The sequence below is a fragment of the Macaca fascicularis genome, chromosome X (genome assembly GCF_037993035.2).
Source record: "Macaca fascicularis isolate 582-1 chromosome X, T2T-MFA8v1.1".
In the NCBI taxonomy this organism is placed as follows: domain Eukaryota; kingdom Metazoa; phylum Chordata; class Mammalia; order Primates; family Cercopithecidae; genus Macaca; species Macaca fascicularis.
This window is the reverse complement of record NC_088395.1, coordinates 144,169,894-144,197,382: the sequence shown is the minus strand read 5'-3', so window position 1 is coordinate 144,197,382 and position 27,489 is coordinate 144,169,894. Positions and strand designations below refer to the sequence as shown.

Here is a 27,489-nt window from a genome sequence, read left to right as displayed (position 1 = left end):
TCAAGACTTATCAAAATCAAATTTATTTTTTAAAAAAGAAACAAGTGTCTTTATTCCCTCAAGTTACTGAGTGAAAAGAGGAGGATCCTAAGCACAATGAGCAGGTCAAAGCTTGGAGTGACTCATCTGGATCTCCAGCCTTGGAGATCGCAGAACCAAAGAGAAAAGGAGCAGTGCTCTGGAGAGCAAAGGATGCAGGAGAGGGGGTTGAAACCAGGAATGGCAGCGTCTACAATTTCTTTAAGGGGGATTGACCATCTTGAGCAGCTAGATAGGCACATAGAGAAAGTATTAGAGCATTGCCAAAGGTGGCCTCTGTATAATCAGTTTCCCTGACTGTCCCCCATTGGAAAGGGTGAGACAGCCAATCCCCCAGGCCTATCCTCTAATATTTCCAGCAGAAAACAAGAAGGGGAATTGTGGGAAACCTCAGAACCAGCCCTGTCTTCCCCGTCACCTCAACAACTAAAGCACTCATCTCCTTATTACCGAATTTATAGAATTTCATTCTGCTGTTGAGGAAAATAAGAGAACAAATAAAGAGAAAACAAGAAGACACTAACATTCAGAGAAGACACAGAGATCTAATAAAATTGCCCATATCACTTACTCAGGTGATACTGCATATTACACTAACAGTGTTCACTTAGTTCCCAAGTGTCCCATAGGGTTTGTACTCAGAACTGTTTTAAAATATTTATTTACTTTAAATCCAGTTACCCATATTTCCATTTTCATGTGCCATATATTCAAGAATGCATTTAAATATTCTATTAAAATGGATTCATTGTCAAATAACATAGAATCTGCCGAAGTAATAGCTAACATTTTAGCACTAAGCCTTCATCACAGCTACGTCAAACCTCCGATACCCCCTTCATTTCTTTCCAGTTCTGGCACCTGTAACCATAGCAACATACACTGAAACCTTTCAAGCAGAACAGGACTGACAATCACACTAACAGCACAAATACCTGAGCTGAGAAAAGAGAGGGGTGGCCCAAGTAGGTAGCTGTTGAAATTAAAAGCTAATGACAAGAAAACAGCTGGAAACACGCACCAGCTCACACTGCTGCCTCCTTCAAGCATATGAATCGTATGTAAAGCCCAATTTGATTTATGTTTTATTAGTGACACTACTGTCAATGAATACTTTATTAACCATCATCTCAACAAACAAGTGAAGGAAAACTTAAAAAAATAAGTTGTTTGGAGGAAAATTTTTTAAGGTGCATCTCTTTGCCAAGAATTTGAGCCATGTTTCCTGCCCATCCATGTCGTGAGAGACAGGAAAGTGAACTCCATTTGCTGAATCTTTTTAACATGTACACACATGTCTGTAAACTGCAAAGAATTATCTGCTGTTGAGAAAAGACTCCTATTAGCCAGTTAGAGTAATTACATGGATTAAGATTTCTTGCTTTTGGTGATTTCTTTTTTTTTTAAATCCCTAATTCTTTCTTGCCGAGGAAAGGAAGGGGTAAACAGCTGATATGGCCAGAGAATTAAGTGGGGGCAAAGTAGGGCATTCTCATTTTCAGGTTCCAAAATGTAATTGAAATTTTATGCTTACCTCAACATAACAACATGTGATGATTTCTGTGCAAGGGAAGGCATAAGGGGTGACATTTCCCCAAGACTTCAATTACAGTAGCTTCTATCTCCCCTAAAACAGCATTTGGTCTCGGAAAATTGCTTTTAATGGTGCAGGTGTTTGTTGAGAGTATCCATCATATTCACTCCCAAGTAATCCATATTAATTCACCAGCTTCATTAGCAGTAAGCTTTTCTTCCAAATGACAATGCAAAGTAAATACAATTTCAAACAGATGTGCTGGTTTTCCATGAATCAGAAAGAGGATAAAGAAGCTGACACTGGCTGGAGAAGGGAAGATAGGATTCCAGCCCTTAAATGCGTATGGTGTGGATTTCTGGAACACGTTCTAAGCTGGGTCCACATACATGTCTCCTTCTGTATCAAGAGGAAGTCTGCCCATGCCCAAGCAGTGGCTGACGAGCACCACTGATGCCTATGAAGCAGACTATTTTCTGCAATGTAAGGCAATGATGGGCATTATTACAATAAAGAATAGTGACCAGCAATGCCACTGAAAACAGCTCAGCCAGATTCAGTTTACACTGTTTCAGATGGTAATGTTTCCTTAGCCCTTTGAAAAATCAAAATAATAAATGGCTAAATGTCTTTCTAAATATAGCTAGGTGTATGCAGATTTACTGTATGCTGCATCCAGAGGTCACATTTCTGGGAGCCTCATTTACCCATGATATAACCAAGAACTAGAGAGTCAGAAAATAAAGACCTGTCCCCTTACAATTATTTCAAGTATAATTTTAACAAGCAGTGTTCAATTCAATTCAACAAATATCCATGTTGGACTCCTGACCCATACTTGTAAGGGCAGGGAACGGTCTGGGCCTAGTTTCCCACAGCTGCCAGTCTCTCTTTCCAGAGTAAGGAAAAACATTTCTGTTAGCTTTGGCCTGCAAGGCTTTGTCTGCTAATTAACAGGCCCTCCATTCCATCAAGGTCAGTTCCTCTGTGAGGTAGAAGCTGGTCGTTAGCAGGCATCCCCTCTAAAAATCCCCTCAGAGAGCCTGCCCTCTAAAAGAAATGCTATCTTCTGCAAAGGCCTATATTTAGGGAAAGATGTAAAGCCTCTGTTTATAGTAAGCATTCTAGGTTAGAAATGATGACTGTGCCAATAATTTTCCGTTACATGAGAAGGGATATTGGAAGTCATCTAGTCCACTCACTGCACTTTATAGGTGACTAATGATATCCAGGTGTGGCTATCTTATTGGATGGTGAAAACATGGAATATTCCCATCATTGCAGAAGTCAAGAGTGGCCTATGGCCTTCTTCAAATTCTCAAAGAGATGCAGATGATTAAAAGAAAGCCCCACGAAATGAAGGAACTTTAATTTCTTGAACACCAAACGGATTATGTTGCTTCCCAGGCAAAACCCCTTTTTGACTCTCATGGCCTCTAGGATAAAAGCCAAACTCTTTGGGATGGATTATAAGGCCTGCAAAGCTGAGCCTTACCAATATTTCTAGCTTCTTCTCCTTGCCACCACCCCTAGCCCTCACCCTCTATGCTCCAGCCACACTGAACTTTTGGGGCAGTTACTATCAACTTTGGTTGCACCTCAAAATCACCTGGCACAGTTTGAAACACGCTGATGTACCTCAGACCAAGAGATTCTGATTAAATTGATTTCAACTCAGGCCTAGGCTTTAGTATTTTCTATAAAGTGCCCTGGGTGATTCTAACATGTCAGTAAAGTTGAGAACCACAGAATTAGGTGAGCTCGGAACTGCTTTGTGAAACTGACATCTCTTTCCATGGTGGTGGTGGGGGCTGTTAGTGCAGATACATTTGATATAACTTTAAAAGATAGAATTTTAATAGGTTTAAATGAGGAGTAACAGGCATAGAAAGTCAGGTCTGTTCGTCCAGCTGAGCAGAAAGCAAGGCAGATATTCTTTCCTCTCTTGCGTGGACTGGTTTGGATGGATGACAAGCATATGGTTCAGAGTTTATATTTTTATCCATTTCTATTTACATTTTCTCCATTGAAATTATAACTGCCCCCAATATTCACAAACACAGATATTTGTAACAATTCGATGAGCAGATATTCCTTTAGATTTGGAAACAAGTTCAATATGTCTTCATTCTAGAAATTCAGGAGCCAACTCCAAGACAACAAAGCTAATAGTAAATACAGCTTATCATCATATAAATACAAGCATCTTTACATTCATCAGAAAGCATGCAGTGGTAACAGTAGCGAAGTGAGGAATTTATTAATGTTCATATGCATTTGTTATATAGGGAGATATGTTTACATAATACAAGACATTTAGTGGATAATTTCTATTATTTCCCTGGCAAATTAGTTGGAATCTAAAGTAGATATGCAACCATTTAGTATTATTACCATTTAAACAGAGGATACGTTTCAACCTTGAAGTACAAGGAATAAAAATCAAAATATTTGTACTATACATTCATGGTAATGCGATTAGAATATAAAGGCCCCGAAAGACCAAGATTCTGTAGGTATGATTTATAAAAGACTCAATTACACACGTATGGGCTATTATCTAGCAAAGCTTGTGATATTTGATGAGGCTGTGAAATGCCAGAATAAACATTTGAAATTAAAATGTCCAATCAGTTTACTCATTTGTTCAACAAACAACTGTGGCACGTTTTTACTAAGCATGAGTGGCACAACAGAAAGTGAGTAAACCACATCCTTACTTTCAGAGTGCTTGCATGTCAAATGGAAGAAACAATAAAGTGATTGATTACACAGTGTGGTAAGTGCTAAGTTTGGTAAAAGGACAGGGTGCCCTGAGAGCACAGACCAGACTAGTTAACCAGGATTATGGGAAAGAAAGATTTCCTGGAGTGGCATTTAAGTTGAGACCTAAACTATAAGTATTCATGGAGTGTGCATGTGTATGTGCATGTGTGTGTGTGGGTGTGTGTCCCGAGTTGTTTAGAAAACATAACTTATTCTAGAAACCAAAAGTTCAGTCCACTTAGGGGATGGAGTGTGAGTATGGGGCATGGCTAGGGAGAAAGTGAAATGGTAGGCTAAGCTGAATCATGAGGCTGTTACAACCATTTGATCATGAGATCCTGGTTGTTAGCTGGAAGTAGTTTTGAAAAAAAATAGAAATAAAACTGAATTCAGTCAGACGGGATGTATACACAGGACACAGCTTTGGAATAACCAGTTTGAAACTAGTATCCTTCCAGAGCTGTTCTCACACAACCACTCAGTTGTTCATTTCACTATATGAACACCACTGTGTGGAAGCCATCTCCATGGGATGAATTGTGAAAGTAGGATAATATAATTCCCTTGGGGGCCCTCAGACCCTACCCAGTTCTTGTTTCATGTATGTCCTTTAAAAAGCCAAATAAAGGTTAGCTCACCCTGACTTTGGCAGATAGAAGGAATCCTGCAGAGGAGTGCCATCAAATAGATTCCTAATGTACAATACTCTTTGCCTCAGACCTCATGGAAATTCCAACAACATCAAGTAGTGTTGGCAATAAGGAGATAAGTATGATTGGGATGGGATCCATTATGGCTAGTAGAATAAAGTGGCTAATTTAACTCGTGGATGACATGGTGCTGGCTTCTTTGCAGAGAAATTGCTCAGAGATAGGGTGACATTTCATAATGCCTGTAAAGAGTTTAGAGTTGCTTATATTCAAGGTGTAATAAAAATGCAAAGTAGTTTTGTAATGAGCACTGAAATGCTTCTGAGAATACCACAGGGTTAACAAGTTCACAGAAATTTTGAACAGTAATGACAAAATGCTTGATCTTTTTTTTTTTTTTTCCATTTTCAACATCTATGCTAGAGAAAAAAGAAGCATAACTGAATAAACCCTAGAATTAAGACCTCTTTTGAATGACAATCTCTTTAGTTCTACACAGTTAAGAGAACCCCTATGGGGTTAATAGAAGACTTGGACTCCTCAGCAGTTACATATTCCATTTAAAACTCTGGGTAACAAATCATTACCAGATCTTCAGGGACATTTTTACTGCCTTTGGTACCTCTTTTTGGAAGCAGAGCATTATCTTTATACTGCACAGGAAGTAGGGTGCTTCTGGACCCTGCAGGACATCCAGTATGACTGTCATGCCCAGGAGCTCACAATGTCACTCCAAGCAACAAGCCAAACATAGACTCTTAGCACTAAAAGAAACACTGAAAGTCATCTACTAAAACTTCCATTATTATGCAGATGGAAACATGAGCCCTAGCAGCTTACTCAAAGTCATGGGGCTAGCTAGCTCCATAGCCAGGACTGGAACCTAGACACTATTTTCATTTGTATATTTTCTTAAGCAAGGACACTGAATGATGAATATAAGAGCTAATATATGCTGGGCACTTAGTATGCTAAACTCTCTACATACATTGGCTCATTTAAATCTCACAATATCCTTGGAAATTATGGACTATCATTATTTCTATTTTACTGAGTCAGAAACTGATGGACAAAGTAACTTGTTCAGAGCTGCACAGTAGAAAGAATCAGAGTCAGAATTCTAACTCAGAGCTGTCTGACGATAAAGCCCCTTTGTCATCCTGCTTCTAGAATGAGGCAAAGAAGAAGAAAGTACCAAGTCAAGAGCGTGTTCTTAAGTATCCCGCCAGGCTGTATTTTAAACTTTAATAGAGAGCACCTTGCTGAGCCTGGGTTCTCCTTAGGACCAAAGAACCTCTGCATATGTAACAAACAGAATCCAATTTTGTAGTGCAGGATATCGTATCACTAAGCAGGCTAGTTGCATGAAGCGTGATGATCTTTTTGTTACACAGAGATTTCTGTTGCCAAGACACAACTTGTAAAGTGTTCTGACCTGAAATTGCCTAAAATCAATGAAGATAAAAAGAACTAAAGGAAAAGAAAATAATTTGAGAGAAGACAGCCCTGTGTTGTTTGTTAGTCACTCAGCTTTTCAGTTTTTCCTTCTGTTTGAGTACTTACCATATTTCAGTGTTTAATTTTTTTGTTCACGAATATTTCCTTTTAGGCAGAATACAGTTTTCCTAAAGAATCTGTATTTTCTCTTTGTATCCCTTGTGCCAAGCACAATGCTTGATGCATATGGGTGTTAATAAAAAGGTCTGTGGAACAGAATATTTGTGTGCTGAAATAAATGCACTGTAGTCAAATCTATTGGATTTTATAACCATCCTAGAAATGAAACCAAATAGGGCTGTTGGTAGAATCTGAAAGACCATGAAAGTTCAAGTCTCTGGAACTGTTTACTACTATGAACAACTTTTGGAAATAAATAACGAAATGCAGTTCAGGTTCTAGAGATCTCTCAGACAATTCTCCTGAAGAGACTGAATCAGAACCTGATTCATGCAGATTTGAAACGAGGTTCGACTCTTGGAAGTGCAGTGAAGGATCTGGGGAGTGAAAGAGTATTATCTGATTAAAGGGTTTATTACATGCAATAGATTGACCTGAATTGGGGGCTGTACTGAAGATGGAAACAAAAAGCGGTAACGTATTTTTTTCTAAAACTTTACATCTTGACAATACATAATGATCAATGAGACCAGGTAATTAAAAACAACAAAACCTGACTTGGATAACATGGCGGCATATGAGGCCACCTATCAGGCACAGCAAAGAAAACAAGGGTGACTTGCACTTTTCTTTGTCTCACCATTTGCTCATGGTTTCAAGGGCCTGCTGCATCAAGTGAAACAGATGCAGTTACACAAAGGGGAAGTCAAGTTACTACCCCCACTGATTCTCCCCCTGTGTTTATCTCTAGCTCCAAAAGCCTCCTCTTAAAATGGGGGAAACGTGAATCTGATTTTCTCATTTTGAAGGCTAAGGTACAGTATGGGAGAGAGGGGGCACAAAAGTGCCCAGGCATCACAGAGTGCTCAGTGTGCAGCCTGCAATGTCTCTAAGCCATCCCATGGAGCTCATTTGAGAGAAGCAAGGACTGCCTATCATGTATGAATGCACAATATCCCAGAAGAGAAAGTCTCAGTCAAAAACGTCTTTACCAACATGGTAAGAGTCACATCCTATTCTTAAGTAGCTAAATCTATGATTTAGAAAAGTGTTCAAATAAATGGATAGTTTTCCCATTAGAAGATTTTTCAACTATATCCAGATGGAAAAACAAAAAGAAAATTAACTAGGATCATAGGGCTCCCTCCATCTTGGGTGCTAATGTTCTATTGACAAGTTATAATGAGGGCTTCTCTGCCCCAGAGTGAGGAATAGGCTCATTAAAACTTGAGGAACAGGAGAGTAAGCTTTCAACTCCCTTGTTTTTGAAACTTCACTGGTTTTTAGAAATACTAAATGAATTGCCTGACAAAACGATGTTATTGATTTCAAAGTGTGTCTGCATTCTTGTGCTTGCATTTGCATTTGAATCTGAGCTACTTAGAGTGTCAGTTGTTGGATAGAAGAATGGAAATGAGAGTTCTGTGGTGGGCTCGAAAAGACTGATGTGTTGACTCTTCCACTTAGTCACTACGGAAATAAGCCTCATACTAACCTTGGTTTCTTCTTGATCAAAACACATCAATTAACATGGTTTGATCATTGCTTTCTTCTGGGTTAAAAGAAAGGAGGATCCCAAATTTTAAACCATTAAATAAAATGGCTGTTCCACAATGTAACCCTATTAGGATGCCAGGCAATAATTCTGGAAGGGGCTGTTAATGTACACTCTCAATAATCTAAGCCTGAGCATGTATTATGCTGTAACAGTAAATAACCACCAAATCACTTATATTTGGTTCTGAAAATGCACTACATGACTTGTGTGTATGTGTGGCAGGTGTGCCCTCCTAATTACTTTTTCTTATGCTAATATTAGCATGGGTTTCTATACCTCAAGTACATAATTGGTGGCAGAAAGAGGAAAAAGTCAAAGGTGACTCTAAAGTTCAGAGTCATTTTTAAGAAGAGAAGTAGTTTAAGGGAGGACAATGTTTCACACATGTTGAGTTGGAGTTGATATAGAGGGAACCACTCAAGTGAAAATGTCCCTCGGGAAGACAGGTTCTATATCATCTACAGAGGGCCTAGAATGGAATCTCAGGAAATGGCCACGGTTAGGTGTATCTAAGAGCAGAGAAAAGGCAGCAAAGGAAGTACTTCAGAAGGTGATGTCATTGACACAGAAGGAGATGTCATTGACACAGAAGGAGAATCAGTCTTCTTCTAAGTCCCAGATTTGTAAGAAAAGGCAGAGTTTTCAGGTGAGGGCACCAGTGCTTTAGTAGCTGATGGCTCAAGGCAGTAAGGACTGCTGTAACTGGAGTTTGGGAGGTCATGGTAACTCAGATTGTACAAATAGAGGAGAGTGCTCAGGAATCATGTCGTAAGGGGGTATGGAGCGGGAGGGAATAAACAGGCAACATAGGCTAAAAGGGGTTGAGAGAGAATGAGAAAAATAAACCTATGACTAACTTGGGGAGTGGGATCAAAGGAAAATGTGATTTGTTTGTCTTCTTCAAAAAAGAGAAGACCTGGGTTTGGGGCAGGGGGCTGGAAAAAAAAAAAAAAAAAAAGAGGAGACCTGTTCTTTCTTTTTTCAGGAGGGACTGAAGGTAGCTGACAAAGGAGGTCACTGGAGAAGCATGATTTTGTAAGTGGTGAAACACAAGGGCTTTAGGAGCACCAGGGGGATAGGGAACCTCTGAGAGCAGAATCACGTCTTCCTCTGAGATGAGTGGGAAGCAAAGAGAGGCCAGGGAGGTGGAGAGACATATTGAAGTGGTGAAAGAGGAAGGTCGTGTCATCATACAGAAGGAGATGAGGGGTGGAATTACACGTGTGAGACAGCAGGAGAGTTTAAAATGGTTACTGGCAGGAGTGTCCTAGGACATCCAATTCAATAAAGTAAAAGATTGTTGAGCAGCAACGGCAATAAAGTAATGAGTCTGCTCAGGTTGAGCAGTATTTTTAGGCCAAGAATAAGAATCAATTTCAAGATCAGGGACCAATGTTCTAGAAAGGCAGGTTAGTGGACAGAATCCAGCAAGAGGAGATGCATGGAATAATCTCAAAGTGCCTTTCACTTTAGGATCCACAAGATGCTGCTGCTGCTGCTTTGTAGCTGCAGGATTCTGGTCTCAGGAAAACCCTCCATTCGTTTTCTGCATCAGTGCAGAATCTGAGGGCCACCAGATGAAGTTTGTTCTGAAAGAAAATATGGAGTTTTAACTAAAGACAGACAAGAAATGAGAAGAGGCAATCCATGCAACATAAAAGAAGAAAGAAAGAATTTGGGTGACTTGGTATAATTAATGAAATCACATTGAAGATTGAATTTTTCCATAATAGCCTGTCAATGAAAGACCAATCTAAACTTTTCTATAGGAGATAGCATGGGCTATGAACACATGTTCTCAGCTTCCCCTGTTAGCCAATGACTAATATCCCATGGCTAAAAACAGTGACAGGCCTTAGAGTTACTATAAGAAAAACTCTGGAAGCCAAGTATATGTGTGCAAGTTGTTAAGTAAAGTAAGTTACTTATCCTCTCTATCAGGCTTAGCTTTTCTTATCTGAAAGCAGGCTCAATAAGTGGCTATGTCTCATAGGCCTATTTTGAGGAGTAAACGCATGAGACCTTATTCATTTAATATATAAAATACCTACAGAACACTAACATAAATTTAACCATTGTTATTCTTAATTGCTTTTGCCCAGCATTTTTATCACCCATGCCTTATGCAAACATTAACATGTTTCTAAGAATTTTTTTGTGTGTATTTTTCTCATGTCCCCTCTTAGATGATAAACTCTTAGGAGGCAAAGACCATCTCTTATATATCTTATATTCAGCTATGTTCTAATTATGGATAGCTGTGCTGCTAACAATCTCATGATTTAGTGGCATTAAACAGCAACCATTTTCTTATGGTCATGGATTCTGCGCATCCAGAATTTGGAACAGACACAGCAGGGTCATCTCTTCTCTACTTCATGAGGCTGGAGGCTCAGCTCCTTGATTCAACTGACTGGAGAGGTAACATGAACAGCGGGGGGCTACAACGCCTGAGGGCCAGAGGGTTCACTTCCAAGATGGCTTCATCACTCACATGTCTTAAGCCTGGGTTGAAATGGTTGTAGGACAGGTTCAGCTGGGGCTATCCCTAAGAAAGGCTACCTGAGTCCTCTTCAGCATATTGGTCTCAGGGTAGTCTGTCTTTTCACATGGCAGCACAGCACTCCAAGAGCAAGTGCTTCAGAGAACAAGATAGAGCGGTTTGGTCTTTTATGATCAAGTCTCAGAAGTTACCTAGTATCGCCTCTGTCATACTGTATGGATCAAAGTAGCCACAAGCACGCCTAGATTTAAGGAGAGGATCCCACCTATCAATGAGAGAAGTGTCCAAGAATTGTGGCCATTTTGTTCAACTGCCACAGTCCTCTTTCATGGCCCCTTTTGTTTATAACGCCTTAACACCTCTTGTAACTGTTCCTTCCTCTCCACATGCTCTGGCATTACTCTAGTTCAGGGCCTTGTCTTTTCTTACTTGGAGCACTGCAACCATTACTTAAATGGTCTATCTGCCTCCACTCCCGCCCTGTCTTATCAGCTTTTCGTATAGAAGCCAAGGTGAATCTGTAAAACCATAAATCCTTCCTTAAAACCTGTCAATACCTTCCGACTGTCCTTATAACAAAGTCTAAACTCATGACTGCTATTGCAATTTCCCCAGCCTCTTCTTTCATCACCCTCTGCTTCATGCTTCACACCCTGCTCACTCTCACTTTGTCTTGATTTTCTTCTCCCAGTGTTCCCCATCTAAGCAAATGGAACTACAGTGCCATGCAGATGCCATCCATTTCTCTCCAACTCTACCCTACTAGTTCAGAGCCCACCATTTGTCATTATGAGCACAGTAGTGGCCTCCTAGCTAGTCTCCTTACTTCCGTCTTTGCTGTCTTACAATTTGTTCTCATCCTGCCCCTAAGAGCTCCTTCTAAAACTTATATTAATATCACATCTGCACTTCAAACTCAAATGTTTCAAAACTGAACCTATCATTGGCCCTCAAAACTGCTCTTTTTTTCTGAATTACCTCTTTTGTTGAGTCTCTAATCCAAAACTCTGGACTTCATCTTTAGTTTCTACTCTCTCCTTCACAACTCACAATTAGGCACAAAGTTTTTTTTAAGCATACGGTATAATGCATAGTACTTAGAAAAAGACAACCCAGGGTGCAAATCTAGGCTCTGCTATTTACCAGCCATGTAATTTAAAGAAAGAAACTTATCTGAGTACTGAAGTTTATGTCTGTAAAATGGAAAAGATATTAATATATATTTCTCAAGGTTGATACGTGTCTTCAAGGAGCTAGTTCTTGAAACCCATTTGCATCATGAGTCTTACATAAGAAAATTAATAAAAGTTCTATATAGGTTTGCTTTCCTTCATGTATATCTATATACACACACACATATATATTTTTTCTATATATGTGTGTGTGTGTATATATATATTTCATATAGAAATATATATATTTCTATATATATAGAGAGAGAGAAATATATATATTTCTGTATATAGAGAGAGAGTTTTGCTCTGTTGCCCTGGCTGGAGTGCAGTGGTGCAATCTCGGCTCTGCAACTGCCACCTCCCGGGTTCAAGCAATTCTCCTACCTCAGCCTCCAGAGTAGCTGATATTACAGGTGCGTGCCACCATGCTCATCTAAATTTTTGTATTTTTTTTATTAGAGACAGGATTTCATTGTGCTGGCCAAGCTGGTCTCGAACTCCTAATCTCGTGATCCATGCCCCCAGCCTCCCAAAGAGCTGGGATTACAGGTGTGAACCACTGCACTTGGCCTATTTTTCTTATTAAATTAGATTCTCAACCTGGTTTAAGCAAACAAGCTAGAAAAAGCATTTATGGAACTCAGAAAATTGAAAATTGGTGATTATTAAATGATATCAGAAAATTAATATTAATTTTGTTAGATGTATAAAGTAGATTATTATTATATGAGTAAATACTCTTAAATATTTTTAGAGATTCATATGGAAGTATTTATGGGTTAAATATCTGTAATGTATATTATGTCCCTCAGGGAAAAACAGATGATGCATATATAGAAAAATATAAATGAATGATAAATTTAGATGATGGATACTCACTATACTATTCTCGCTCTTTTTCTGCATTTGAAAATTTTAATAAATAAGAAGTAAATAAATACAAGGAAAATAGTCCATCCGTTATATGCCTAGAATCATCTACTTCACTTTATTCCTAATAATTGCTCTGTTTTAGAGGTTGGCCGATTTTTCCTGTAAAGCCCCAGGTAGTAAATATTTTAGATTATGTGGGCCATATGGTCTCTGTGACAACTACTCAACTCTGCTGTTGTAAAGCAAAAGCTACCATTGATAATGCATAAATGAATGGGAATGGCTGTGTTCCAATCAAACCTTATTTACAAAATCAGATGGTGGGCCAGATTTAGCCCACGGGCTGGAGTTTGCTGACCCCTGCTCTAATGGAAGCTTTCATTGGCTGTCACCTGGATTACTCTTACAACCCTCTAACCCATCTCCTTACCTTCAGACTTTTCTCTCTAATCCACCACCCACAGAGAAGCAGTAGCAAAGTTCCCTCTTCCCCCTGCTTATAACCCTGCCGTAGTTCCCTATCCCTTCACACCCTCACAAACCTCTTCAAGTTTGACTCTCATCATCAATCCCCAACAACTCCCTTCCAATGCACACACATATGCATGCACATGCACACACATACACTCTTTAGATTCTGTAAGGTCTTTCTGTTTTCAGATATATTCATCCCTTGGTATTTGTGGGCGATTGGTTCTAGGACCCCTCCTCAGATACCAAAATCCACAAATGCTCAAGGACCTTATATAAAATGGTGTAGTATTTGTATATAACCTATACATTACCTCCCATATACATAAATCATTTCTAGATTACTTATGTCTAGTACAATGTGAATGCTTTAGGCTATATTTTTAGTTGTATTTTATTGTTGTATTGTTATTTTTAATATATATGTACATGTATAAATATACTTTTTTAGATACAGGATCTCTCTCTATTGCCTTGGCTGGAGTACAGTGGCACAATCATAGGTCACTGCAGCCTCAAACTGAAGTGATCCTCTCTCTTCAGCCTCTAAGTAGTTGGGACTACAGGTGCAAGGCACCGCGTCAGCTTCAAGTATTTTTGATCCATGGTTGAAGTACTCATACCCATGGATATGGAAGGCCAATTGTAGATCTCTCCGGCTTGGAAGGCTCCTCTCCACCTTACTTTTATATTTGAAGGGTTACTTGAACTCCTCCTCCTCCTTCAAGACTCAACTCAATCCTCCCCTTCCATCAGGGAAGCCTCACAGTCCTTTCCCCAGCATGCATATATGCATGCCATACACACCAGAAACAGACAGGGTTGGGGCTCTTCCCTGATGCTCTCAAAACCTCCATGTTAGCTCTTTGTCTTGGCACTTGTTACACTTCCTACCGTGGTGTGATTATTTCTCTGCTTTCTTCATTGGTTTAGAAGTTCCTTGAGAGCTGGGACTGCATCTTACCCTCAATATTCAATACAGAGTCTGATATATAATTAAATGAACATTCTGATTCACTGCAAATATGCTCTTTATTAGGAATTTCAAGATGCTATGAAAAAAAGTATTTGGACTTCACACAACCTCTAGAGATATAAAAATTATGAATGAATAAACAAACAAATAAACACCAGAACCTAAATACTTCCTCTTGGAAGTGAGTTAGACCACCATTCGGTCTAAAGATATAGAGATCTAGACACAATGTAGAATAAACAGTGTAGAGCATGGACTAAATTTCAGCCCCCATTCACCACCTTCACTTGAAGCCCTTGTGCAGTGAGTACCTGCACAAACATATGCAGCTCCCCTATTTGTGGCCCAGATGATATGTATGGGTGGGCCAAAACAAACAACAGCCTAATCCTTGTAGAGTCTGGGCAAACAATCCATTGGTACAGCAGTCACTCCTCAGCTTGTCTTACAACAGTGGTCCTCAACAGGAAGCATGCAGTGAGGATGGTATCAGAATCCATGGGAAACTTTTTCAACCTTTTCATCTGGGCTATGAAACCCTAGCTCCTGCTCTCAAAATTCTGATATACTTCTCTAGGGCATTCTCATCCTGCAGTATGGCATGCTCTCAAAGAGCAGAACATGTCTGGATGTGGGTTTAACTTGCAATGCTCCACAGGTCACTCTAATAGTCCTCCCATAACCCCACCTTTATCCCCGACATACTGACAGCTGCCTAAGAATCAATCAACCATTGACTCAATCAACAGATGAATGTATTGGTTTGACCATGTTCCATGTACTTGTAGTTAAACACAGCCAGTCCTGACCATTCCTCTGGAAGACATTGCAATATATGACTTAAATGACTAGGCTAGACCTGACTGACGAATTCAAACACAAGTTGTTATTTTGGTTCATGCCTTGTTCCAGTTTCTTTTGTTTTGTTTGTTCATTTGTTTGTTTTTGAGATGGCGCCTCGCTCTGTCACCCAGGCTGGAGTGCAATGGAGTGATCTCAGCTCACTGCAACCTCCGCCTCCCAGGTTCAAGCTTTTCTCCTGCCTCACCCTCCAGAGTAGCTTCATTCAGTTTTTAACCTCAGTTATTTAAGCAAGTGTGAACATGTGGAGTTGTAAGTTTTGCCTCAGGGAAGTGTCAATGCATGCCACTGTGAATTTAAACCATTCTATTTATAGGAAATAATACATTAGGGATTTTTTGACATACCATCCTTAGATTTCTTGATGAGGAACTATAAAAATTATAGCTCCTCATCAGGAAATCTAAGGATGATGTGTCAAATGTTCAACCAACATTTCTTCAACACTTATTATGTGCAAGGCCCTATGCTGGTAACTGTAAATGACATAAATGCTTAAAAAAAAGGGGGGGGGCAATATTATTCTCTCAAGGAGCTCCAAGACTGATGTTGAATAAATCAAGTGAAGAGATAATTCAAAGTTTACAGGGCTTATCAACCAGAAGATATCCTCCTCCTAAGAAAGGCTTTTAGGATATTTGGAATGAAGGAGTTCATTGCTGATGCCATTTGTTATTGTTACAAAGAAAATATTTCAAGTTTATAATGTGCACTATTTGAAATAATCAAGCCACATGATAATGAGGGATATTTAGTTTAGGATAAGGACTTTGAAATGACACTGTTTACCCTTCCAGTGTCATTTATACATGACAATTTTAACATACTGTTTAGAGGGGCACAGACCTTTCATCTTCACATCAGAATCACCAGGGGTGATGAAAGATGTTATGGTAGGAATGTGTGGACGGAATGAAGGCAAGATTAAAAGGTTAAGATGCACAGATATGTTAAGTGTCTTATTCAGCTCAGGCTGCTATAACAAAAATACCATAGACTGGGTGGCTAAAACATCAATATTTATTTCTCACAGTTCTGGAGGCTGAGGAGTCCAAGATCAAGGTCCTGGCAGATTTGGTGTCAGGTGAGCACCTTCCAAGTTCATATTTGACTATCTTCTTGCTGTGTCCTCACATGGTGGAAAGCAAAGAGTGACAGCAAGCTCCCATATCTCTTCTTACAATCTCATTCATGAGGGCTTCATCCTCACTACCTAATATCTCTCAAAGGCCCCACTTCTAGACACCATCATGTTGTAGGATTTCAACATATGAATTTTAGGGAGACATGAACATTCAGTTAATAAAAGTAAGCGTCTTAAGAAGCATTATATGATATGAAGTGCTACGATAGCTTTCTGAGTTCAAAAGAGGGAAGGATCACATATGGTTGCGAATCCCAAGAGATAAATGAGGTTTGAGATAGGCTCCAAAGGATCCAAAAAGTTCACCAGTGGATGTTGAAAGCGTTCAAAATAGAAAGAAACAGCAGAGGCAAAAACCTAGAGGTGTGCTGTGGTTTGAATGTATGCATCCCTCCAAAATTTACATGTTGAACCTTAAACCCCAATGTCATAGTATTAAAAAGTGGAGCCTTTATGAGGTAATTTAGTCATTACAGCAGAGCCCTCATGAATAGGTTTAGTGACCTTATAAAAGGGCTACAGGGAACTAACTAGTCCTATTTTGCCCTTCTGCTTTTCTGCTATGTGAAGTCACAGCATTTGTCCTCTCTTGCCTTTCTGTTCCTTCTGCCATGTGAGAACACAGCATTTGAGGATGCAGTGTTCAAGTCGTCATCTTAGAAGCAGAGATGGGGTCCTCATCAGACAACAAACCTGTTGGCCCCTTGATCTTGGACTTTCCAGACTCTAGATTTGGGAAAGAATACATTTCTATTGTTCATAAATTGCCCAGTCTGGAGTATTTTGTTACAGCATCACAAATGGGCTAGGAAAAAATGGAAACGTGCTGGTAAAAGTGTTCAGGGCGAGGCAATTATTATGTTTAGAATGACAACTTTGTGTAGTAGATAATGGGAGATAATCAGGGAAGCAAAGTCAGTCTCTTGACTCCCAGGTGATCATTTTCATCAGGTATTGTTCTAGGCATGACCATTGCCTTGTTTCAATCTTACTTAAGTCACTTGTGGATTAAAAGGAAACATGTTTACATCATCGGACCTCACAGATTTCTCAAGATTTTTTTTCCACTTGGCTTAAAACTGATATTGATATTGATGTCAAAATTGAGTGATGCTGTAAAGTACTGGTTTGGAGCAGACTGCCTGGTTTCAAATTGCAGCTTCTCCTCTTACTAGTGACTTTAGGCCCATGACTCAGTGTTATGGGTTGAGTTGCACCCACTTCCCAATTCATATTTTGAAATCCTAACTCCCAGTACCTTGAAGTGTGACTTTATTTGGAGATGGGATATTTACAGAGATAATCAGGTTAAAGTTATAGTGAGCTCTAATCCAATATGACTGATATCCTCATAAAAAGGAGAAATTTAGGGACAGAGACAGACATGCATGGAAGGAAGACAATGTGAAGAGATATAGAAAAAAGATGGCTATCTGCAAGCCAAGGATACAGGCTTGAAACAGATCCTTTCCTCATAATTTTGTGGAGAAACCTACTCTGCCAGTCCCTTGATCACAGACTTTTAGACTGAAAGACTGTGAGGCAATAAATTCCCATTATGTAGCCCACCCAGTTTGTGGTACTTTGTTACAGCAGCCCTGCAAACTAAGAAGCCTAACCTCTCAGGCTTCAGCTTCCTCATCTGTAAAATTAGTATAATAGTAGCTGCCTTGGCCCGGCGTGGTGGCTCACGCCTGTAATCCCAGCACTTTGGGAGGCCGAGGCGAGCAGATCACGACGTCAGGAGATCGAGACCATCCTGGCTAACACTGAAACTCTGTCTCCACTAAAAATACAAAAAATTAGCTGAGCATGGTGGCACATGCCTGTAATCCCAGTTACTCAGGAGGCTGAGGCAGGAGAATCGCTTGAACCCGGGAGGCGGAGGTTGCAGTGAGCCGAGATTACGCCACTGCAGCACTCCAGCCTGTGCGACAGAGCAAGACTCCGTCTCGAGAAAAAAAAATGGTAACTTCCTCATACTGTAGTTGTGATGAATAAAAGACTTAAGACACATAAAGTGCTTAATGTAATGTTTATACTATAAGTAAGTGTGTGATATTAATATTAATGACTTTTTTTCCTGTCAAACCATTTATCTTTCTATGTTCCAGTAACTTCCTTATGTATATCTTTATAAGGAAGGCTTAGAAATTTGCCCTTTACTTTCAACTAGCTCTTCTTAGCTTGCAATTACAATCTCACTTTATTAAGGTTGTTTCCTATATAAGTTTTTTGTTCTTTGCCATCCAATCAGACTGCTTCTCAATGTAAACCTATATCTTTCGTTAAACATAATATTTTCTTTCATTTATGTTGCCTGAACTCCTGTGACCCTATCAAATAGATTTCCCACAAGTTTCTTATCTTGGTATTTGTCTTAAAGATGCACTCTCAAGAACATACCTACTTTCCATTTCTACCTGCAAATAGCAAAACAATATCAACTGACAAAGATAATTACCCACTTGAGAAAGAATCGTTATTTCTTTCTACTGCAGTACAGAGCAATAGAAATGTCACTCTGGCTCAGGTTATATTAAGAAGCTTTATGTCACACGACGCAGTGCAAACTGACACATGCTGTGCTTCTGGATTAGATCTGGGGTTACAAATCTAAAGAAACACTTTTGCATAGAAGCAAATATTAGTGACTGTAAGTAACAAATCTGCTATGTATATTTTTCCCTTCTGTGTTCTTTAGTTTTGCTGTGTTGGGACAGTAAGAGTGTTGAAATTAATTTTGTAATTTTACCCACATCTCTAGTGTTAATTTTTAGCTATATTTAGTACCTTGTTTCCTGCATTTTCATGACAGTAGGGAAAAGGCCCCTACATCCTTACAGTCCAGAGACTGATATCTGGGAATTGCATCCTCCTTTTGCCACTGACTAGCATATGACTTGAGGTGAGTTTTCTCTCTCCAGGCCTCAGTTTCTCCACTTGCAAAATTAGAATATGAGACTATATGATCTCAGTTTCACCCAGCTCTAAAATGCGAAGATATTCTCAAGCTCTGTGATAACACAACATAGGATTCAGTAAGGGCACAGAGGCCAGTTAACTCTGGTTTTCCTCTTGGCTTTTTGCCTTTCGTATCTGAGGTCTTTACTACTTGTGTTTTTAATTCTGCTTTAGCTCCCTATGAGGCTTTACTGGAAGCATCAGAATTAGAAAGCTAAATATTCTATACTGGTCCCAGTGATTACGTAATGAATACAAAAACATCACCAGAAAGTTATTTGACAAGGTAAGTGATGTTCACATTCAATGCAGGGCTTCAGCAAGGTGATGATGTGAGGACCAAAGACAAATTACAAATAATTGATTGAGGTTTTCACGTGTGTGATGAACAACCCCGATTTTCAATTATATGTGAAAAGTAATTATCCTCCATTTTTCTAGTAGACAACGAAAGTTGTCTTATAGATGTTATATGTAAATGTGGGCACATGGAAACATTCATCTTTAATGAGATAGAATTTGAGTGGCAGGAAAGAGAACAAAGGGGAAGAAGACATCTGAGGGTTAGAAAGATGGCTCTATGGTAGAAGTATGAAGGCTTTTTCCTCTGCCTTATATTGCCCTCTCACCCTCATCCCACGGGGACTGAACAGAGGTGTTTCCAGTACAATGAGCGAGAGGCACTTTCTTTCTTCCTTTTTTTTTTTTTTTTTTTTTTGACAGAGTTTCACTCTTGTTGCCCAGGCTGGAGTACAGTGGCGCAATCTCACATCACTGCAACCTCCACCTCCCAGGTTCAAGCGATTCTCCTGCCTCAGCCTCCCGAGTAGCTGGGATTACAGGCAGGTGCCACCACGCCCAGCTAATTTTGTATTTTTAGTAGAGACGGGGTTTCTCCACGTTGGTCAGGCTGGTCTCGAACTCCCGACCTCAAGTGATCCACCCGCCTCAGCCTCCCAAAGTGCTGGGATTACAAGCGTGAGCCACCACACCCAGCCGAGAGGCACTTTTTAAGGTATCTGATTAAGAAAGAGGAGTGTCTGAAAGGATTAAGCTCTGTCTGGAAAGTCATGGGGTAAAAAAGGTCATGGAACTCGTCACGGGCTGGGCACAAGCTAAAGAGTGTGGGATTTAGGAAAGAAAGTTACCAGCATGGGTGCGGGATGCAGGGTACAGAGGGAGGTGGGTTAAGTAAGTAAGGCAGGTAGATGACTATGGAGAAAGTCAGTAGAAAGGATCTGACTTCTTCTTTCTACTCATAGCTGAGGAAAATAGAAATCGAGAAGTCAATTTTTTTTAAATCCAGCCATAGAAAATTGGACTCTAATATCACAGATTGATAAATTACAAATGTATCCATCTATATTATATTTGGGTTTGACAACGGTCACCATGCCCTGAAGTACAGTTTTTTTTCTGTAAACGGCTGTAGAGATACAAGGGATATTGACCACTAGAGGTGAGTGGCATTCAGGAGAACAAAAGGATAAGAGCGCCTCCCAGTTTTCTACTAAAGAGGAAAACTCCTTTAATCTAATGATCCTGAGTCTAAGAACCAGGGACTTTGGAAGAAATACTCATCATGCGTTAATATGCAGACATATATATAATGTGTCTCACAGACATATGCATCGCTATTTGCCACGTTTTTCATTTCTCAAATCAATGTCTATCCCTTGGCAAGTCATAAAACAAAATTCCAGCTAAAAACACTCTTGACTTATGGTTGTGTTTAGTTGTTTTGTACTTTATCGATCTCCAGATCACCTGACATTTCCAAAAAGAGAACTTCATTCCGGAAATGTTTGGGAACTCTGTTTTTATGTCTTAGGTAGCAGCAATGGACCTGTTTAGCAGAAAATGCCTTGGTAAATGATTGCCTTAGTGCATTGGCTGCAATGTTTTTGACAAATTAAGAAACATTTAGAGATGCTGGTGGACAGAATTTCTTGGAGAACCTATTGTGTCTTTTTCTGGGGTGACGGATGTGATGAACTTTAGAAAGCCCGGTATCTCCAGAGTCAGGCAGAGAAGGTGAAAAGGACTGAGAGACTCAGGAGCTGTCTGTATTGCCATGAGCAGCAGATTGGAGAGTAAACAGGAACAAATACCAAAAAGAAAGTCTCTCCCATTTAGAGAGCATTAGGATACACAAAGAGTCATGTCCCATCAGCTCCCATCTTTTGGAATTCATGGAGGCAACCTTGTCACAGAATCCTGGCCTTTGTCTCTCCTTTGAAAATTTTGCACAATTCCCATGCTTGCTGAAGGAAAGTAATTATGTACATACTTTTAAAGATCCATATACACACAGCACTTGGGTCTCTGACATGAGTGAGGTTACTTGAAATATGTTACATAAGCTTTCTCTTTCATCCTCCCTACTTCCACTTATCCTCTTGGTGAACAGATGAAGAACTTCTCTGTGCAAGTTCCTTATAAGGTAGCAGTGGTACCAAATGAGTACTACTGTAATTACTTTTTTGAAGAATTTATTGAGACGTGGTTGTGAGAGAGCCCAGAATGTAGGCATTATGTAGACTTGAGAAAATGCTTCGCAGTCCACTAACGTTAAAAGAGCACAGGTACATACTAATAATTAAGTGAATTTGTTACTGCTTCACACCAAAAAAAAAAAAAAAAAAACTGACCTGTTGTCAGAGCAATGAAAAAAGAATAGTGATTTTATTTTTGCAAAGATTTACTTTCAAGAGTAAAAGAATAGTTAAGGCTCTTTGGTAATATAACTCCATCAATGGGCAGAGTAGAGAAACTCGAATAATCCAAGAATGACTTGATTAATAGGCAATGATGTAACTTGAAGGACATGTTCATTTAAGAGAAATATCAAAAAGAAGTAAAACCTTGCCTCCCAACCCATGGTTCACAAGACAGCAGATCAGAAATAATGAGAACTACAAAGAAGGTAAAGAAAACTAAGCTGCAGGAAATTATTTTTCATACCTAAATCCTTCTGGAAGATGGACAGATCTTAACTACATAACCTTTTCAGGTTCTTCAAACGCTTGGTCATTTTTGCCATTTTCACCACTCTCTCCACAATTATTATTATTACTGCATTTGCCACAGACACCTTGCTTTTAAGGATTTAATTTTAAAAGCTGAAGTGCCCAAGTGCTTATTTTCTATAATACAGCATATTCTAATGGTGATCTTTAGCTAATGCTGTAGCCAACTCACGCTCAGTTTCCATTATAGTCATTATTTTAAGACGTCTAACTTGGCGAAAGAAATTGCTCTATAAAGACACCTGAACAGCAAGTTCTCATATGAGCAAGGAAATTTTAAGGTGATAAAATGTTTTTTAAAAGATAATAAATAATCGTTAATAGCTTAGACTACCTTTCTGAGCTCTTAAAAGTTGAAAATGAGTTGTTGAAGTTTTGCTGTTGTTTTTTTCTCTTTTCTGGAGGAAATAAATTATGCCTCCATCTAGAGCAGGGTTCTTTCTAACTTATTTGCCCTCATAAGTCAGGCTATAAAGAGGTGAGAATCAGCTCCAGATTTGTTGCACCTTTCTTTTATAGTCATGAATATTGCTGTTTTCACTGGCTTGAGCGGAAAAAAAAGTACGGTGCTTCTTGCAGTCATTAAAATAGCATTGTTTCAAGACAGTTTCATTAATGCTCGGTTCTTAAAATCCTACCCTTGGGGCATGGGCACTAAGTGTGGCGAAAAAGAGCACAAGATTTGCAGTGAAATAGCACAACATTCAAATCCTGGCTCCGCCAAGCTTTCCAACCCTTACTAAGTTACTGAAGGACCTTGAACCTCAGTTTTCTCAGGCTTAAAATAAAAACTATGAGAATTGTAAAGGTAAATGAGATAAGGTACACAAAATCATTTAAACACAGTGTCAGGTGCCTAGTAGGTGCACAATAAGTAGTAGCAAAAGTGATGGTGGTGGCTGTGATTTCTTTCCATGGGAATGTAGGGGAAGAAAAATCCAATCCCATTCTTTTTGGTTCTTGGCTGGGTCGCTGTAACAAAAGGCTGAGTAACAAGAGAAAGGCACACAATTATGTTTAATATAAGTTTTACCTAATTAAGAACTTTCATAAGGAAATGAAGACCTAAGGAAAAAGTTAAACTTGAGCATTTTTATGCTGGGTTTGATGAAGAGTATAGAGTCATGGAAAAATGTGATCCAACAGAAAGACGTATGAACTAAGAGTACTAAACTTAGGAAAACTTAACAAGGCCTGTTCATGCAAATTCTTCTGTTTCCCTCTGTCTTGGGAGAAAAATATGTTCCTTTCCTCCGGGTATAAGAAGGGCACTTATCACGTGAGGGTCTTCTGACCTACTTCAGGGGAAGGTCAGAGTCCTAATTGCACCTGCCATTTATCAAATTCCTTCAGCTTAAAATATTCAAAATGCCAAGATGTCATATTTTGGGGAGAATGTTCTTAACCCCATCAGGAATAAAACTATAGCATCTCATCTGGGCCAAAGAAATATGTAGGATGTGTAAATTCATGCAAGTCAAGGCTCTTATTAATCTCATTCCATGAACGGCAGTTAAAGATTGGGAATCATACACACACACACCTACACACAATTAAACTTCCATCCTTCTGAGACCCAGAGAATACGCAGTGAAGAAGGGTTTCTGAAAGTGGGAAAGGAAAGAAAAAAATAACAGTCAATGTGAAAATAACCTGACTTTTTTGCCAGTCTCCTGTGCTAATACTAACTAAAAGTAAATTCACCTAGTGCCCTCAAGAAAGCCTCCAAATAATCATCAGAAAAGTTCTAGTAGCCTTAAGATACTGTGAGAATAAACCTCACAGGATAAAGCTTTTGAAAACCACCTCCACTATAAATGAGATTCCAATCCCTACAGCCAGAAATAAGAGGAATTTTCTAACTCGTTTGACCCAGGCTTAAGTGACAGAGGATGAGATCGCACATACCACTATTGTGCTGAAAGACCGTGGCACAGAGAGTAAGCTACTGATATATTCCTGACTTAATCCAACCAAATGTCTTGGGGTTAAGTCATATTCTTGTCATCCTGTGGATGTGTGTTGATATAGTTCACCATGTATTCCATGTACGTACTTAACACAATCCATCCCATTTAGCCAGCAACACTAAAATAATGTATTCTTGACAGTGACTTGGGTTGGGGTGTTGCATTTGCAAGCAAAACACACTCTACTTCCTCAATATTGGCTGCTTTAGTAGAGGTCCTTACAGCTGACAACACAACAGAGAACTTCATAAAGAAAGTCTCATGATAGCTGTTATTTATTATGCAAATGTTGCCTGCCATGGCAACATTGCATCTAGGAGTTTGCTTTATTTGCACTAGGACATGGCCTGAATATTCAAATGAAGGCAGCCGTACATTATGCCTACACATTACAAAGATTTTGTTTTCCTTGACACTTACAGGAGAACAAACTGCAATTAATATAGCCTGTTTAAGCAGACAGCACCCAATTAGTTATCATCCATTTTCAGATTGGGATGCTAGACAAAAAACATGGAGCTGGGCTCCTTATTCAAAAGGAAAATACATCCAAACTACAGGTTTTCAAAGACACATTTAACTCACAATGGCAAGGATACTCACTTAGTCTTTAATGTGAAATGGAGTGTTAATTTTTCTCTGTCACCTCTTAATTGCTTCCTTATTATACTGTTCAAGCAGTTAATTGCTAGACTGAGTGAAAGAGTGTTTTCAGGGAAAAGGAAATGCCACAGCATGAAAGAAAAAAAAAATAGAAGCAGTTCACTAGGGTAATTGGGTCTGATATAACATCAGCTATGGTATTCCTTTTAATGGTATCTACAAAAATAAATAGGCAAAGCCAAATTGTGATTGGGAAGGTAGAGAAAGATTAAGTCAGTTGGCATGCCTGCATGCAACTTGTGTCACTGTCATTTACCAAGCAAGCAAGTGAACTCTTCTATGCCATCCACACTTTGCTGAGATGCAAGTTGCCTTCCCTATGTGTGGGGCAGACATGGATATCTCCACAAGTTAGATATTCCTAGTGCGGAAGCTGGTTCCAGGGAGCCATATAGATACTTGCTTGTCACCTTCCCTGAGTTAATGTTCACAAAATAAATGAAGGGTATGTGAAGGCAGAAAGTCATTATGTATTATGCCTCTATCTACTTTGGAGCTCCCATTACAATCCCATTTGGCCCTTAGAGAGAAATGTGTCCTTCCTTTAAGTATCATCAAAAACGGGAGTTGACGCTGTCAGAGCTTTATTGTGCTTCTTCAGCAAAGAAATGCATTGTAAGAATAAAAGACAAGAATACAGACATTTATCCAAGCAACAAAACATAGATCACTGGCTTTAATGAGGATGTTTGCATGCCAGTGTTAAAGAATTCATAATAAGTATTATTTTCTATATCCTCTAATTTTATTAGAGCACAGCAATTATTAATGAAAAACGACAGTAAAGAAAACACTTGCTTTAACAGTGAGGTTGGAAGAAAGATTTTCATTTGCATTGCATTTCAATTATGATCAAAAGAATTAACTGTTGTATCTTAAGTTTAACTTTCCAAAGAAAAATAGAAAAAAATGTAAACCATTTACTGAATTGTATTCATTAGTATCCATGCAATAATTAACTCACTAGCATCACTCTATCTACTGTTCCTGTTTGTCTGCTGTTTACTGATGTCTGCTGATCTTCCACCTAGTTTTTTCTCCTGAAAGAGAGGAGTGGGAGGTGGGGAAAGTGACTGAGAGTGGATTACTTCTATGACTGGAAAAATAATATGATGCTCTTCCAATGATCTACCTCCAAAGATGCAGAAGAGAAATTCAATTTTCAAGTGGAAAATATTCAGTGATAAGATATTGAACAATTAAGCAGGTAAATAAAATATTTAATACAAAACATCACAAAGGAAATTTTCTAGGCATTGCACTCTTCTGCATGTTACTGCAGGACAAACATTCTAGAGCAGTGGTTCTTAAACTAGGCACCATTCATGGAAATCAGGGGTCCATCAACATCCAAAAATATTGCATAAGATTTCTAGGTATATGTAAGTCTCTACATTTTTCTTGGAGAGGATCCATCACTTTTGTGTTAGTTTTCTATGCTGTATAACAAATTAGCATGAATGTGATGGCTTAAAACAACACATACATTTATTATCTCACAGTTGATGTGGGTCAGTAAGTCTATGCATGGCTTAGCAATGTTCTCTGTGACGTTGCCATCAAGGTGTGAGCTAGGCCTCTGTTCTCATCTTCAGGCTCAACTGGGGTCTGCTTACAAGTTCACTCTGGGTGTTGGCAGAATTCATTTCCTTGTGGTTGTAAGATTCATGGCAGCTTGGTTCATCAAAACAAACCAGGAAAGCAAGACCCTAGAGTGAGTCTGCTAGCAAGAGAAAGTCTTATATAAGCTAACATAATCACTGAAGTGACAGCTCAAAGCCTTTGCCATATTCTATTGGTTATAAGCAAGCCAAATGTCCTGCCCACACCTAAGAGAAGGAGATTATACATGGGTATGAACACCAGAATGTGGGGGTCATGGAGGTCACTTCAGTTTTCATCAAATTTTCTAATGAATCTATGATTTAAAAATATATACATTACAAGTCACTGCTCCAGTCTACCAAGTACAAGTGTATTCATTATCTATCACTGAGTAACAAATTACCACAAAACATAGTGACTTAAAGCAACAATAATCACTTATCTTTCACAACTTCTGTGACTCAGGAATCCAAACAGGCACGGTGAAGATGGCTTGTATCTCCTCTACCACGTCTGGGGTCACAAATGGAAGACTCAATGACAGAGAGCAGGAATCATCTGAAGGTTCATTCATTCACATGCTTGATGGCTAATGCTGGCTATCAGCTAGGGGCCTTGGTTCCTCTCTACATGTTTCTCCATGTGGTCTCTTCATTGGAAATGGTGGCTTTTTTCACAGCACAGTGACTGAGTTCAACAAATGATCCTTCTGAAAGAGAGGAAGAGAGAGAGAGAGAGAGAGAGAGAGAGAGAGAGAGAGAGAGAAGCCTTATTGTCATCTTTTCTGACCTAGCCAGAATTCACATAGCTTCATTTCTACTGTATTTTACTGGTGAAGGCAGTTACAAAGATTCACTCAGTTTCAAGATGAAAGAACAGAGACTGTACCTCTCCAATGGCCAAAATGATGCAATAAATAGGTGGATGGGACCATCCTGCAAAATACAATCTGCCACAATACATTAACATAGGCATTCAACAAATATTCACTGGTTCTACAAATATTTATGGGGCTCCTATACTTTGCATAGGTCACGATTGGATTGATGCACCATACTTCAAAGTTACATTAGTCCAATTGAATTGTCCTT

General features: G+C 39.2%; 1 long non-coding RNA gene across 2 annotated transcripts in view; it reads right to left on the bottom strand.

Annotated features, from left to right (window-relative positions):
* Nucleotides 1-27,101, bottom strand: part of LOC123571302 (uncharacterized) — a 75,378-nt gene extending 48,277 nt beyond the window's left edge. For both annotated transcript variants that reach the window (XR_006695462.2, XR_012429948.1), the window contains exon 1: nucleotides 26,280-27,101. This is a non-coding gene — a long non-coding RNA (uncharacterized lncRNA). The remainder of the gene's footprint in view (nucleotides 1-26,279) is intronic.
* Between the last annotated feature and the right edge of the window lie 388 nt (nucleotides 27,102-27,489).